We start from the raw sequence: 16040 nt of genomic DNA, 5'->3' as shown, positions 1-16040 counted from the left end.
TTTTATAGATTCTTATTTTTTTTTCTTTTTGAGATTTTTTTTTTCCTCCCTTGTACCCTAGGTAAAAATTTTGATTCAGTTAAGAATGGAATGGTGAGCAACATTATGTTATCTGCTAATACTGAAGCATGAATTAAAGTCCCATCTTGTCCTCAGTGGGAATCTGAGTCATGTCTTGTGTGAGTATCCTGATCACCAGGCACTGGTGAAAGAGTGGTGGTGGGGTCTCTCACTTTCTTCCTAAAATTCCTATCCAGCCATTGGAATGGTGATTAGAGGCTAGGCTGTAGCCTGAATAAGTGCTCTAGCCAGCTGCCAATGGACTCATGTTTCAGGAGTAGAAAAGACCTCAGGAAATTGTCAAGTTTAGTGTTCTCCCCGTGGATGGGATAAGCTATAAGAAGTTCTTCCTCACAGATGTTATTCTAATCTGTTTTTAAAAAGCCTCCAGTGTGGAGAGCCCACACCTCAGGGGATTTTGTTTAAAGCTTTTAAAATTTCTAAACTAGGGTCAGTATCATAGTTTCTAATTTGGGGATTTTTGTTTTCTACTGAGGAAATAAGAGCTAAAATTCTCATCAGCTAGATGGGAAAATGAATTACAGATAATACTGAGCTGTCATTGATATGTAGAAAACACTGTCCCATAAAACAGTTAATTCTACACAATGGATATACACTTTAGTTCTATCTTTATGAATATAGCAACAGTTCACAAATATTGATGGTATTTTCTGCATAATTGATCTCTATTGTAGAAAATTTACATCAAAGACAATAGCGTCTTGTTTCCTGTATGTGGCCTACAAAGGCTTGTCTCCACATGTGGCATCTGTTTTTCAAAGCTAACCATGTGATTGCTTGTTTCCTATGATTGTTCCTAAAATCTTGCAAAAGATTTTTCATAAAAGGTGAACTAATTAGCAAACGACTGGAAGGGATTCAGAAAGCAAACCAAAAAAATAAGTAAATAAACATAAGAGACTGTAGATATTGGGCTTGTATTTTGAAATTGCATTACCTTTCAAGGAAAAAAAAAAAAAAAGGCCAGATCATAAGCAGAAGTAAATCTCACGGTCAGCAATTTTAGTGATTTTGTCACAAATCTTGCAACATTAAGTATTTCCTTTGAGCCCCAATCCTCTGAAGACATAAGATTCTCTTTTTTTTTTTTTTTTGTAAGAAAGAAAAGAAAAAAAAGAAAACAACACACTTGGGGTGAGAAAGCTGAACATTCTTGGAGGTCTTTTCCAACCTTGATTATTCTATGATTTTATGATTCCTATCTATCTATCTATCTATCTATCTATCTATCTATCTATCTATCTAATTATTTATATCTATTATATCTATGTTTTATATCTACGTATTTATATCCATTTATTTATTTATTTATTTATTTGAGGTTGGACTAGGTGATCTTGGAGGTCTCTTCCAACCTAGATGATTCTGTGATTCTGTGATTTTGAGAAGTGCAAATTCATCTGGACAAAGGAGTGAATAGCTGAGAGGAGTGAATAGCCTGCCTTATGGTCATATTACCCATACAAACAAGTGACAGCACACTGAAATGCCTTGGATGCATTGCCTGCTTATTTATTTCTATTTTTATTAGACTTAAAACATTCCAATTATGATTTTCCTGTACTATGTAATCAAAAGCATGATCCATCTGATTTCTACAGTGATAAAAGTCTTCTTGCTCAAGATTTATTCATAGATTTTACTCCAATGACAGCTGAATGAATAGAATGCCTATCGTATTCTATTCATCTTTTTGTTCTCAATTTTTTTTTTGTTTATCTAGTCAGGGACCATAAGTATATAGAGATGGAAATACTTTTTTTTTTTTTTTTTTTTTTTTCCCTCCAGAAAACACTTGTTATTCTGATCATCTCTTGAAAGCAGGTAATAAAAAATATCAAAACTGTCCACTTGCTCCAAAAACAATTATCACAATTTTTCAGATGTCTTTAACATGCTGTGACCTGGGTGACCAACTGTGAATAACAAAGACCAAGTGATGAATAGCTGGAATGATTAGTTTGCAAACACATCATCAGCTGAGTATCACTTGTCTAAACTATTCACCAAATATTTATAGAGTAAGAAAGTAGCATTGCTTCATGAACAATTTTATTAGGTATGACATTCACTATGAGTCAAGGAACTCTGATATAGATGGTGAGCCAGATTTACTGTGATGTCCAGAAATGAAAACAAGACGTGCTTTCTCTGGGTTTTTTCAACCACTGATGTAGCAATCAAATCAAATGTGCATAGGATTTGCACAGAATTTATGTAGAAGAGGAAAACATCTCAGAAGGTTGTTAAAAAAATAAAAATAAATAATTAAATTAAATTAAATTAAAAAGTGAAATTTTACAGCTGGCACCTTAAACTGCAAAATCATTTATGATTTATTTTTCCATTGTCAATCCCAAACTTATTCCGGCCTTGGTATCCTCTGGATATGTGCGTCTTCATTCAAAAAATGTATTTGAATACTTTTTCTTTCTACCTTCCTTTTGGAATTTTGGTAACATGTCATAATATAATGTCACCTTCAACTTTAACTGTTATATACTTTCAGATCATTAATGAAGGTACTGTGAAAAATGAAATCTAATACACAGCTCCAGTCTCTTACTAGAAAGCTTCCCATAGGTTGCAGTAGTTTACATTGCTTTCCTGACAGCAGTGCTTCAATGCTGTAAAAATACTTTAAATGCTAATTTAAGAGCTAATCTGATTTGTTCAGAGCATAGTACTCGTATCATATTTTCAATAAAAATAAGAAAATGACAATTTCTGTATTTCATTGGAAACCTCAAATTTGCAATGAAAATTTGAAAGAATATATTTTTGACAGGAAACTAAACTGATGATTCCAAAATTTTGCAAATATGTTTTCTGGGAATCCTAGCTTTGATGGAAAAAAAAATATATATATATATATACATATATATATGTTCTTTATTGGGACGTCAGATTTTGCAACATATTTTTTAAAATAATTAACAAAAATATCAACATCTGTACGTGACTGTTTACTTTGTTTCCCTGTTTTTTTGCCAGCATGGTGATTCTGAATATAATACATTTACACTGGTATAATAGCACAGTGGAACAGAAAATTGTGTTACAATTGACTTCCTTTTGCCCACAGTGGTGAAGTTAAGCAAAAACATGCATTCTTTTGCAGGTCACCCAGTCTGTGACATAGAAAAGGACTTTTGCAACTGCTCTTTAAGACTTCCAAGTAATTGCTTTATGGTCACAGCTCATTGAAGGCCACGTGCCCCACCCAATTAAAATCTGGATTTGTTCTCCACACCAGGTGCAAATAGGTAGAATGTGCACAGAGAGGCAATCTAGTTCAGTATGAATGGGCAAGAGTCCATAAAATTTATGGGGTTACATAAATATATTATACAAGTACCTCCTTGAAGTTTTCCTGTTAAAAAACAACTACAACTCTGCTTCCTTGGATGGATTCTGCATTTTGCAGAGGTAAATTTGGAGCTAGGGCTTTTACACCTACCATCTTTTATCCTCTCTGTTGCCTCCTGATTCATGATTGCTAGGATTAAGGCTATGAAACTGAAAGCTCATTAAAAAAAAAAAAAAAAAAAAAGACTTAGGCAGGAAATCTGAAAACACAAGATCATATCCTTGATGGATCAAAGTTCATGTAGGCCATTATCCTCCTTTGGAGAAGAGCCAATGCTACAGGAAATGATACAAATTTTTAGTAATTTGGCCCTAGAACTCATACTGATCTCTGACAGAGTGGCTGAACACAAAATGCATTATTTCTTTTAACACATTTATTTTTATCAATTGTGGCTGACAAAAATATTTCCAACATTTATAAAGTCTATATGCATATTTGTTTGCACACAAACACAAAATTTTGACCTTTATAACTTCCTTCTGTGATCAGTTTTACTGTTTTCCTGTAATCAGGATGCATCTGTGGAAAATTTCACAGAGAAGAAAGACCTTGAACTGTTGTACTCCAACAATGGCTGAAGTAGTTTTTCATTTTATTTATTTTTATTTTTATTTTTTTTAATTTAAAATGAAATGCACGCATCATTTGTGTTCAGAAGTAGTACTTGTTTTGCATGGCTGAAGGATGGTATTTATAAAAGCTATTTTAAGCATTTAACTATTGTGAGATTCAGTTTATCAAAGCCTGTAAACTTGTCATCCCCATTGTTAATAGACAGAGATCAGTAGCTCCAGACTCTGAATCTGAACATTTTTAGAGGAGGTGAATATCTTCTACTGTGGAAATTTTCACTTTTATTTATTTATTTATTTATTTTTAATGACATTGAGACTTCTGGTGAGTGAGTAAAATATGGGGGGAAAAAAAAAACACAGTAATTTCATTTAGTTCTGATGCAAAAAACAGGAAAATAAAACTCTTTGCCTTAGCAGTACTTTTTTTTTGTGGGCTGATGTGTGCAAACTGTGCTTAGTGACTTGTGAATCAAGCACAGTCCTGCGGTAAGAGGCAATGCTCCCCCCACATAGACCACATCACTGACATCAGCAGAGCTCCCTGTGTGATTCGGAACCTCCAGCAGATTTGAGATTGAAACTAGGATTTATGAAAATTGCCCAGTGACATAAAAGAGATTTTCGTTACAGGAAATATTTAATTAAAACAAGTTTTTCTTAGAATTAGTAACTTCTACTAACTTCCGCTTTTTGGTACCATAGTTTACACCACAGTGAGTGTTACCATAGAAAAAGAGTATGGTTGTCACCATGGTAACAGGTGGTGTGCCATAAACAAGCAACACAGTGATAACTTAATTTGAATGACATTATTCCATGCTACTGCAAGCAAAGTGTAAATATTAATTGGAAGAGAATGTACACAACATTTAATATTTTTAATGGTATCATCTAGTTGTTATTTAACTGCAAATTTACTGAAAATGCAGCAAGGCAAAATCATCACGTCTTTACAAAAGTATGAAGCAACATTGCAAGAAGCTTAAAATCCCACTTCTGGCTCCTCTTTGACCACGTAACTTCACTTCTGGGCCTCAGATTTCACCTGTATGAAAAAATGATCAAAATATTTACTTGCTTTTAGAAGTCAGATGAAATAAATATGGTTCATGGAATTATTTAAAGTAATTGCTGTTATTACTGTCCAAATTATTATTATTATTCAAAATACTTTTTTTAATGAAAAAAAATATATATATATATTCAGAACATATTCCTCAGTACACCACATTTGTTCACTGAAATAACAATAGTCTCACCTGAAATTGTACCTGGCTCAAATGTGTAACTTTCATATGGCCCCAAACTTTGGAGAGCCAAAATATATGTGATATTAACATTTTAAATTGTTTAAAAGACATAATTTTAAATGCTTAAAAATATTGCAATTATAGTTTTCCTTTTCTTTTTGCTGTCAGCTACAATAGCCACAAAGGTACCTGATTCCTACCACAGTCTGGCTAATAGTGTATAAACTTAATGTATCTTTGTAACCCAAATTAGAAAAAACTATGTTTAAGGTGATCCAAGTATCACTGTTGTGTTTTTCATGTATTCATGGGCTTAGAAAGAAAAAGATCTTTATTTTCTTTTTGTTTGACAAAGCCTTGTGAAGACTATGCTGTTTGCCTATACTGTTCATTGAAGTTGCATAAATGTTACACACCCAGGTAATATGAGGAAAGTTACATTTAGATAGTGCGATAGATTGGAAAGATAAGTAGAATCACAGGAGTATTGAGTCTTGCAGCATTACTAAAAGCATGTAGATTAAAACCCACCTGGGTAAATAAGAAAGAAAATAAAAAAGAAAATGCAAGTGATTTTAGAATATGGCTTTCCTAAAAGTCCACGAAGCCATCATCAGACCTTTTGCTATATGGGGAACTTTATGCTAGGTTGGAACTTCAATGCTGGAAATATTTATAGTCCCTTAGCAGCCAGAGGAAAAACCACACTCTTTCTTTGCAGCTGCTCTTGGTACCAATCAGGCAAGGACTGCTAAGAAAGGATGTTGTGGCCTACCAGGGTATATATAAAATTTACATATGTTAGCCAGCCTTGTCTGTTGAGATAATGAAGTTTCTTCATTCATACAAATATTCTGCTATGATTATTTTTATAAAACAGTATCAGACGATTCCCTCTGTGGCCATGGGCTGAAGGCTTGTTATTATCTCTGCTTGAGAGATGAGGAAAGTAAGGCTCCCAAACTTTATTCCTCCGCTTTTCCCAAAACGTGATAGAAATGTGCAGCCTACCTTTATTGCTGGGAGAAGACATTAGCCATAAGCTGTCTCCCAAGCAATTGCATGGAGATTCCTCTCCTAGTGAGCAGTGGCCAAGACACCTACTTCACTTCTCCAAAGTGTGGTGTCTCTTTCTAACGGAACAGGGATGCTCCTCCTCTTGAATTCACTCTGCTGAGATACAGCAATTACTGTTTGCCACGGTTAAACTGCTAAAGTGAAAGAAAAGGCTTGAGAATTTTGTGGTTCTAGGAAGAGAAATCTTCACTCATGTTTTATCTTCCCTTTCTCTAAGACAAGAGCCATGCTATAGAAATATATGACTATAGTTCATTTGAGGTCTCTGAATTTTCACCCCACATTTTCAACCCTGCATTTTCAAGTCAGAGGCTGTGTTCTTACCTGTGGTACACTGACAAGTGATCCTACCCAGAAGAAGCATGGACCCAAGTAACTTGGAGACATTGCTTGAAAAACAAACAAACAAACAAAAAAAATCAGACACACACATTCAAGTGCAGAGTCTTTTAGGTCACTCCTTTATTTAGTTGTCACAAGTGAGTAACTTCTTGAGTTTTTTTCTGCACTGATGCAGTGGCTGTAGTGATGAAGTGACTCAAAGCATTGAAGTAGACTTGCACAGGGCACATTCTTGCCCAGGGAAAGGTATCTGGTTAGCTACTACAGCCCACTTGGCAATTACAGCAAGTCTGAAGTGAATATAACTTACGTTGGTAGGTCCATGCAAGTATTCAAGTAGTTTTAATATCTGAGGTTGCTGATTGCTTGCTTTGCTCCCCCGTTTTTTTTATGCACTGTGAAAAAGAAGAGGAAAGGATTAGGGCTGTAGCTGGCTTTAAACCACATTCCACTTTCACTTCTTGAAGTGCTATGACATGTAGAAATACACAGCTGAACTATCTTTCACAAAGCCACTGTATTACTATAGCTGCTGGCTGACTTAAAAACACCTGTATGCGGTGGATTCCAACTCCCTGAGCTTTGGTAGATAATAAATAGTAAAATTTATCTAGCTTTTGGAAATTTCAAGCAAGTGCTCTGAATCTTGAGTGCTGAGAAAACAGCAAAAAATGCCCCAAAACCTCAAACTATACTTTAAATCTCATGAGTCAGTATGGGGATACTTTTCTGACCTTAATTACTGAATGGTCAGAACTGGCAATGCATTGCTGGCTGGTAAAGCAACATCCAGGCCTCTTTTCTTTATTGCATTTCATAAGATAGCCTGGTAAACAAAAGAAATGCTGAAAATTGACTTTGCTAAGCAGTCAGATGAAAAGAAAGCAATATGCATGTGTGTGTGTCTGTGTCTGTGCGTGTGTATTTAAAACCCAGCAGAAGAAACTACAAAGAAAGCAAAAGATTATATTTCTTTAAAAGCTCTGAAAATGTACTGCTAGATCTGTAACTCCCATCAGGGCTTGCTATCTCCATGCTATGCTTTGTGCCAAAATCCCATGAAGAGCAGCTCTCCGTAAGATCAGCCCCAAGAGCCACAGCAACAGATGGCTGAAAAGAGAGTCAGTATTCAGACCTCTTCACTGACAGCTGCAGAAGAAGCTGGAAGACAACGTGTAGTTACTCTTTGCCATCCCTGTCAAAGCTCACTCATAAAACGTTACACAGAGGCTCACAGTTAGGTACGTCCTCACCTCGTCCCTTCTCTTCTCCCCCACAGCTGAGCCTGCACCTTGCAAAACTGCAGTGAAGTGCTGAACTGTGCCTTTTTGCCTCCTGGCCTGCACCTGACACATAAAAAGGGGATTTCAAGGGAGACTTTTCCTGTACACTTCCAGGCACTTGAGTCCCGAGATCACAGTGAGATTAACTGCACATTGCCAAGCTGCAGACTAGCATGACAAGCCCTCTCCCACCACATTGCACAGGACCACACGAGGTCTGCCTTTAGGAGCACTGTGAGCTCAGCCACAGCTCGATTAACAAGTTTGTCAGCTGGAACAAAGAGGGGCTGAAGTCATAGATTCAGACTACTAGCTCTCTAGGACAGGCTCTGACATGATTCTACTGTCATGTGCAGTCCTTAAAGTAGTGTCAGTTGCCTGCAGAATTTATTTTACTGTTATGCATTAGCCCATAAGAAGAACCTCAGTCAAGACATCCACTTTGAGACTGAAATGAAAATTTGAAGAGGTGCTGAATAAAAGATATTAGCCATAAGGCATTTTAAAGAGATAAGAGTACAATGCTGGGATGTCAGGCTTTGCTGTATTCTGTATCTGAGGATCTTCTACTTATTTGGATGAAACACCTTTGCACAGCAGATGAAATCTGATGCAATCCTGTCATCTGACTGAGTGTGCTTGTTTTCCTCTGCTGCTGAGAACATGTGAATTGCCTCAGTCAGGATCTGGTTGTACTGATCTGCATAGGGAGATCAAGGTTCCTCTGCTCAAGGATCACGGATGTTTCTTGAATGACTCATACACTTCTGTGGCTGAAGCTAAACACCTTTTGAAAGAGAGAAACTGCCCCTTTCCAGAGGAAAAGTGACCGGGAAAAGTTTAAGTAGAAGCGTCCAGGTTTTATATATATGTACATAAATGCGGGGAAACTTTTGTCGTGAAGAGTTCCAGGGTGGGAACTCATTCTTCATTTTGGGCTGCTCTTTCGCATGAGAAAACCCCTTGTCTTCAGAGGACGAGAAGACTGGAAAGAATTAGTGTGCAGCTGTTTGTGTGCACTTGGGCTTAGTCACTGTTTGTATTTCAGTGTGTGGACTGACATCCAGCTCCTGCAGCTTCAACACAATGGGGTTCTGACTTCACTGGGTGCTGGGTCAGACGACAAGCGAGAGTATAAATAACAAATCAACATTAATTGAGGTCACCTATACTTTAAGTAATTACACAGCAGCGCAAATGGCAATGCAAAACAAACATTGGAAGCACAGCAGTAAAACAGCTGAAGGAAAGAGGATCTGTTCATTCAAACTGATACTGTAACTGCTAGACATAGTTTTCAAATGAGCTGTCCCTCTTGAATTTGGCAGAGGCGATCTTTTGGTTTCACAGGAAGAAGCAATTCCCATTGGAGCAGCTCTAGCTCAAGCTGCAGCAGAGAGGAGAGAGCCTGACAATTCAGGCCCTTTTAAGGTTATTGCCATTAAATTAGTCACTTGGAATCACTAAATATCAGCTTGTGAGATTATCTTTTCAGTAGGCAAGGGCCTTTTAATTTTTATTAGAGCAGTCAGTTCTTTTATAAGTCTGAAATTAAAATTAATCATTGTGGTAGTACAGCATTAAATAACTCCCCTGGTTTCAGTCAAGCACGGGATCTTCAACAAGTTTTTTTTATTTGTTTGCTTTGGGTGGGGTGTGTGTGAGTGTCTTTTTCCTCTCAGTTTACAAGTTTTATAAGTAACCAAGGGCTTGGAGGCACAGATCTCTAAAGCAGTGGCTGGGTTCAGGAGGGAAGCTCACCAGAAAGGGAATTCCTTAGCCTTTTTCAATCACATCTTCTTTCATCTGAATACACAGACGGCCTCAGTGCATTTTCCCATGAAACAGTGAAATGGCATATCCATATAAAAAGATCAGATGCTAGAAAGGTATAATTATAACTTGCTCCCTCCACTCTGTCTTTTTCTCCTCCAAGACAAGTTCTACCTGGATAAATAACATCTTGTTTCTTTATTTACATTTTTCATGTCTTGTTTACCTTTTCAGAACCATCAGGGCACAGAACAGTTTCTTAAGTACTTTTCAACATATCTTTAACCATTTCTGCACAAAATATTTAAATTTTGCTGTGATCTTTGCTATTTTATTATATTATTTATTATAAAATTATTTATTATAAATTATTATATTATTTATTTATTTATTTATTATATTATTTATTATTTATTATAAAAATTGCATAATTTTAAAATAATGTACCCAGTCACTTTAAAGGTGAAAAACATCAAATTCATGTTACCAAATAAGAATTCTTTAATGGCTAAAATAATTTATTTTATTTTATTTTATTTTATTTTATTTTATTTTATTTTATTTTATTTTATTTTATTAAACTGCAGAACTTTAATATGCTATTTAACAGTGGCATTTTATTCTGCATTTCTGCCTGACCTCAGTATATGACTGAAGTCCTCAGTCTCAACCACTTCACAGGAAAGTCCAGCATTTCAGCTCAGTTTCTGGGTAACCGTTAACTAGATAACCATGCTTTTCCCCAAAATAGCTGAGATATGGGCATGTGTTTTCTTGAGTCTTCAGCAGGAATGCTTAGCCAACAAAAAGACAGTGAATGCAGCTGGGGCCAGGAGCAATAAACCTACAATGTGAGATATTTCAGTGCTCAGATGTCAAAAGACAGTCTCTGATCAAACAAATCCTGGCATACATTCTAACTTCTCTACAAGTGAGCCATTAAATGGGATTATTCAAATGTATACATATAAGCATGTGTGTGTGTTTCCACATGCATGACCTAATAATGTTGGCAGCATGATACAATGAAAGCATGTACTATAATGCCGGAAGATCTTGCCATTTGGGGGGTTAAATTCCAGCAATCAGCTTCACTGTAAGGAACCATTAACATCATATGAAACAACCAAACTACAATAGAAGTCAAAGCCAAAACATCTTACTATGAATATAATGACATTGCTAGTCCATTTAAATAGTGCAACAATATGAAATATTGCACATGCACACACAACATTTTATAATTGTGCCGTTGAGATGTCAGAATGGGGTTCCTTTTATTTAACCACAGATAAATAAATAGTCTACAGCTCACCTAGTCACTCAGCTTGCTTTAGGGTTACTGGAGAGAAATAGCTCTTGGAAGGGCACAGTTCTTCTGTGTTGTTTGGAATTCCCTTACTGAATACACTAAGTCATGATAAAGTAGGTATTTGAGGTCTTCCTAGGCATTGCCAATATTGTTATCCACATCTTGCTAAATGAGTCCTGCCCTTATTGACTAGATGTTCTTATACATATCACCCCCTTCATAAGAATGTTTAGCAATCTCTATTGATGTATTTTATTCATCAAATAAAATCCTAATTAGATTTTTGTTTATGCTGATATTTACAACATGGGAATATTGACTTTAATTCTATTTTCCTGTTCTCTTGCCGCATTTCAGCTTGAAATAACCCTTTTATAGGTGATTGTTCCAGTCTTGTTTTACAGAACTTTGCCGTGTACCATTTTGATAACAACAACAACCCTTTTTTCTGTTTTGACATTTCCAAAATAGACTTCTAAATCTTGTTATCTCATTTAATATCTGTGGTATTTTGGCTTATTGTGTCAGTCTTCTGCTGAAGAAAATTCCATACTATGATTTGTCCCAGCATCAGAGGTGATCTCAGAGACTTGTACTTGACTTCAAGTATCAGTGCAGGTGATAGGTTTTAGAACTTTTCTATAAGAGTAGAGGAGGCTAGAAACAAATGTATTTTAAAATGGAACTTTATAAATTTACTTTAAAAGGCTGTCTGACGTGGTTGCCTTTGATGACAGGGAGGTATGATAGAGAGTATAGCAGTTGAGTAATACATTTTTGTGAGTCATGTTCCTATATCACTTAATGTCCAATGACATGGTGCATAAGCAATATGAAGAGCTAAAAAGGAAGTTATGTCTCAATGCGATCAAGAGGATCTGACAACTCGCACAACATTCTCAGGATCTGTTCCAAGAAGAGCAAGTAAGAATCATTAGGAAATATGATCAAAATTTTATAGCCTCTCCATAAGTCACGGAGTTTTTTTTTGGTGTCCTGGTAGCATGACCAAAAGGAAATGTTTCTTAATATTTGCTGATCAGAAGAAATATAACAGTTCTGTTCGTAGTTCTCTACAGCTTTGAAGAAAGTGACTGTTGCTTTCATTTCTTTAAACTTTCTGCACAACACAGGACAAAAGATTTAATTCCACAGTTAGCAATTGGCGGCTTTGCCTGTTAGAAATATGTGGCTTTGAATTAGTCAAAATATTTGCAGTTATAAAAATAATGAATTATCATTTATTAACCAGCTACTGTATTTTGGCAATAAAAGTTTTGTTTGATTCTGTAGTAGAAGTTTCCTGAACCAGAAACTTTGAGAATTGGTGCTTTATTGGTTAGTATTCAGAAAACTGGAATATTTCCTTTAGCTTCAGGCTGTCAGGAACTTTGGGGGACTAGGCTTTCAGTGTGATGAAGTAGATTCCATCACTCAGAACCTTTTAGCCAAATTTAATTTTGAATACCTACATAAACAAGGCTTACTAAACTCAGTGAAACTATTTGCTCACTTAACTTCACTTATTTGCTTAATGTCTGTTATGTTCATTTCCTTGCAGAAGTAAGTTTATTATTTTTCCCAGTATTAGTGATATATAGCTTCTTTGAAACTACAATAGTTTCATTTACGTTTTTATCTCCATTTCAGTGAAAAGGAAGAGTGCTGCATCTATTTTCGTTCTGATCAAGCAAGTTTTCAGCACAGTTGACCTGCAGCTTTTCCTGTAGCTCCAGACCATGGCTTCTTGCCTCTGTTTGGTATATATTAACCACCCTGGTAATACCTTTCAAGGCTAAGCGTTATTAGGAGCTCTTATTACATCTTCCCACAGCTTTGACTTATAGAGCTGAAGCCTGATTCTAATGCTTTTTCAGAAAGACTTCTGTTTCTAATTGGGTTGCCCTAAGCCTGCCTAACTGTAGCTTAGTGCAATTTGCAAAATTAGTTATGTGTTATAGTTCTGCACTGGTTTCATAAATCAGTGAAAGAAGCTTTCTGTCTTTTGGTGGGAACAATTTGATATACTCAATCAGACATGTGAAGTGAGAAATCAGCTTGGAGGTCTATCTCATGTCAGTTACCGAATATCATTGATTTAAAAGCTGCCAATTTTTATGCCACTGAGTATCACACACTGACTACAAATTCATCAACATAATATGTTCATAAATTGTTGAAGATGCAACATCAAATAAAAATAATATCAAAAGACATTGGAAGAAGTTATTAGGATATGCAAGGATAAAGCACATTCGGCTGACTATGAGGTAAAAGCAAGAGCATGAGTGTGGTGTAGAGGGACTGAATTTCTGGAGGTATAGAGTATGCTCTTCTAACACTGTGTTGGATGTATTCTAGTAATCAGTGTTGTCTCATGTGTGAAAACAACATTGTGATGCAGATTGCAGCTGTCAGATGACTCTCTCTCAATTATAAAATAGTCTTCAGAGACCAAGAAATGGAACCATGCAGTAAATGACAACTTAACACAGATTATTAATCAAATTCATGATCTTATTCTGCATTTTCTGAGGCTGAGGAGTTACTTGTGTATTCATTACACTCATTGCTCTTAATCTCATTGCTCTTAATTATATTTAAATGTGAAAAAAAAAAAAAAACCAGCTTCTGGACAACAGCTGATACTACTTGTTTTTTAGTGAATCATGTAAGACACATGACCCTCCTTGTGCAAGTAACACATCAGTGCATTTATGCGCTTATGACTGAATGCAATTAATATCCATGTAATTTTTCTGATGTCAGTGGAATTTCAGTGGCTTTGCGTCTCTCAGAATCTCAAGTAAATTAAATCAAGAATTTGATTTGATTATATGGGAAAAAGTCTTTCCTGGTAGTGTTAAATGGGTCTACAATTTCCATTAAAAGTATCTGAACTCCTATTAGGTCAAGGCAAGGCACTGAAATGGGATGAGTCAGTGAGATTAACTGATGTATAGTAATTGGACATGAATATTTAAACAAACAAACAACCAAAAAACTGCATATTATTCAGGCAGTCAGCAAATTTGAGCTACATAAGATTTTTCTCTACTATTAGAGAAAATTAGTGATTATAAGGTGCTCAAGCGTTACCAAATGTTTTACAAACTAAGAATTTAGATAATATAATCACTCTGATGGGAATACTCAACCACACATAACATTGGATTGGTTGGTCATTCCTTCTCTGCCTGATATTATGTAAAGGAATGTATTTTGCTATAGATGAAAGGATTTACTGACATGGCAAGATTATTATACAAACACTTTTCTGTATCTTTAGTCACTTTTAATAAATAGTGAATAGCTATCAAAAATTATTTTTCCTTTCAACTTTTACAGTTAATCTAATCCAATTCTTCAGTCTTCCTACGGAGGAGCATGTCTTTCTAAACATTTAATGATTTGTTATCTGGATCCCCTTCACACTCCACAATAAGATTTTCCCCAGTCTCATGGGATGTGATAGTCATGTAAATTTTTATCCATGGAGATGTATGGACATAGCACATGGACTAGTAAATCTACAAAACTCTAAATATAATTTTATTTTACAATATAATGGAGAGTCATACATTTTATAGAGAGATTTTATTTTTTTATTTTTTACCTTTTAGTGAATTTTGTGTAAGATGTTGGCTTAGATTCTCACTTAGCATCTGAAAGTAGAGATGCATTGATTTCAGTAGCATTACTCATGCAGCAGTTCAAGGGATATTAAATTCAATCCTTTCTTGTCTTCAGCTAAATTATTTTCAATAAATGGTGGAAAAGCTACAAGTTCAGTTTCTCACACACACACAAAAAGTGTCTTATACACCTTTTGTATTTTTTTTTTTTAATTCTGTATGATTTTATATTTTCTAATTAGCCAGTGACCGTCTTTTATGGTTTGTCCCAACTTGCCTCCATTATCATAGATGTTTTCCTGTGCCTAACACTCTGGAAAGTGGGAAGTGACAAGAATTGCTTAGTGTTTTTGAAGCCTAAATTATTCGTTCCTAAGATTTGTGAAAAAGAGATAATAGTAGGCTAATCAATTATTCTAGCTCTTTTTATTCTTCTGACAATACGTGTAAGAGTGAGCTGTAGACAGTGAAAGTTCATACTACTGAAATTAATAAAAGGCTAAATAGAACATTAAAAACAACAACAACATAACACCCTAAATGTAATTTTAAAATCCTTATATAAAAAGGAATTTCTAACTTAATTCATTAGTCAGACCTGAATCAACAAATTCTTGTGTTCATTTATCCTTAGAGAGTAGTCTCAGTGAATCCTAGCATAGGAGTTTAAGATCTGGGAATAAAAATAACTTGAAGCTCAGTTAGTAAGACACTGACATTTCTGGTTTTGTCAATTTAAGATTTTAAAGTCCATAGTTCTCTTCCTTGTTCTTCGTTAGAAATGAAGCCACGTAAGACATCTATTGACACCTCATCACTTCAGTTCATACCTGAACATTGTCAATTTATACTCCTATCCTGGACTGTGAATTTGGATGACTGGAATATGGAAAAATCTGCTCTGCTATATTTGGCAAAAAGCTTCACCATGCAATAGGGACATTAGTACCTTCACTGCCACAGTTAAATCAGAGACTTTAGTGGAAAGTGCATTGCAGCTTAGAAAAAGCACAAGTTTTCAAGGAGGAGACGAAAGAAGGAATCTATTATAAACTGTAACATAGTTCCTGAGGAATTACCAGAGACAGATTTCCTATGTTATTTCTAAACATGATTATCTTGTTTCCTTTAAGAAGCATTTGCATTACCCAATGTTTCCACAAAATGATTTGACACTTCAATTAATTATTTATCTTTTTAAAATGTAGCTGACCTAAAATCTCCATGCTGCAGTGTTACTGTAGGAGTCCTAATATTAATGTTGTGGTGTTTTTTTTGTTTGTTTGTTTTTTTGTTTTGTTTTGTTTTTAACTCCCACACTGATGTGTTTAGTCAA

At 35.3% G+C, this 16040-nt stretch overlaps 2 long non-coding RNA genes across 7 annotated transcripts in view; one reads left to right on the top strand and one right to left on the bottom strand.

The window, feature by feature from the left end:
* The window catches only part of LOC310895238, a 106091-nt gene that overhangs the window by 44817 nt on the left and 45234 nt on the right, over positions 1–16040 (top strand). The window contains exon 2 of one of the 2 annotated variants that reach the window (XR_014580566.1): positions 62–179. The exons of the other annotated variant lie outside the window; for it this stretch is intronic. This is a non-coding gene — a long non-coding RNA (uncharacterized lncRNA). The remainder of the gene's footprint in view (positions 1–61; positions 180–16040) is intronic. 2 annotated transcript variants of the gene reach the window in all.
* LOC310895237 lies at positions 62–10071 on the bottom strand. Of its 5 annotated transcripts, none has more exons than XR_014580561.1 (4): positions 7012–10071; positions 6684–6748; positions 6294–6493; positions 62–5077 (listed from the first exon to the last, which is right to left on the bottom strand). It is a non-coding gene; the product is annotated as an uncharacterized lncRNA (long non-coding RNA). The 5 variants fall into 5 exon arrangements; XR_014580562.1 differs by having other exon boundaries at positions 6387–6493; XR_014580563.1 differs by having other exon boundaries at positions 6387–6455.

The sequence above is a fragment of the Anser anser genome, assembly GCF_964211835.1.
Source record: "Anser anser genome assembly, chromosome: 2".
Classification (NCBI taxonomy): Eukaryota; Metazoa; Chordata; class Aves; order Anseriformes; family Anatidae; genus Anser; species Anser anser.
Note: the sequence above shows the minus strand (reverse complement) of the source record. Positions and strands in the feature narration are given on the sequence as shown.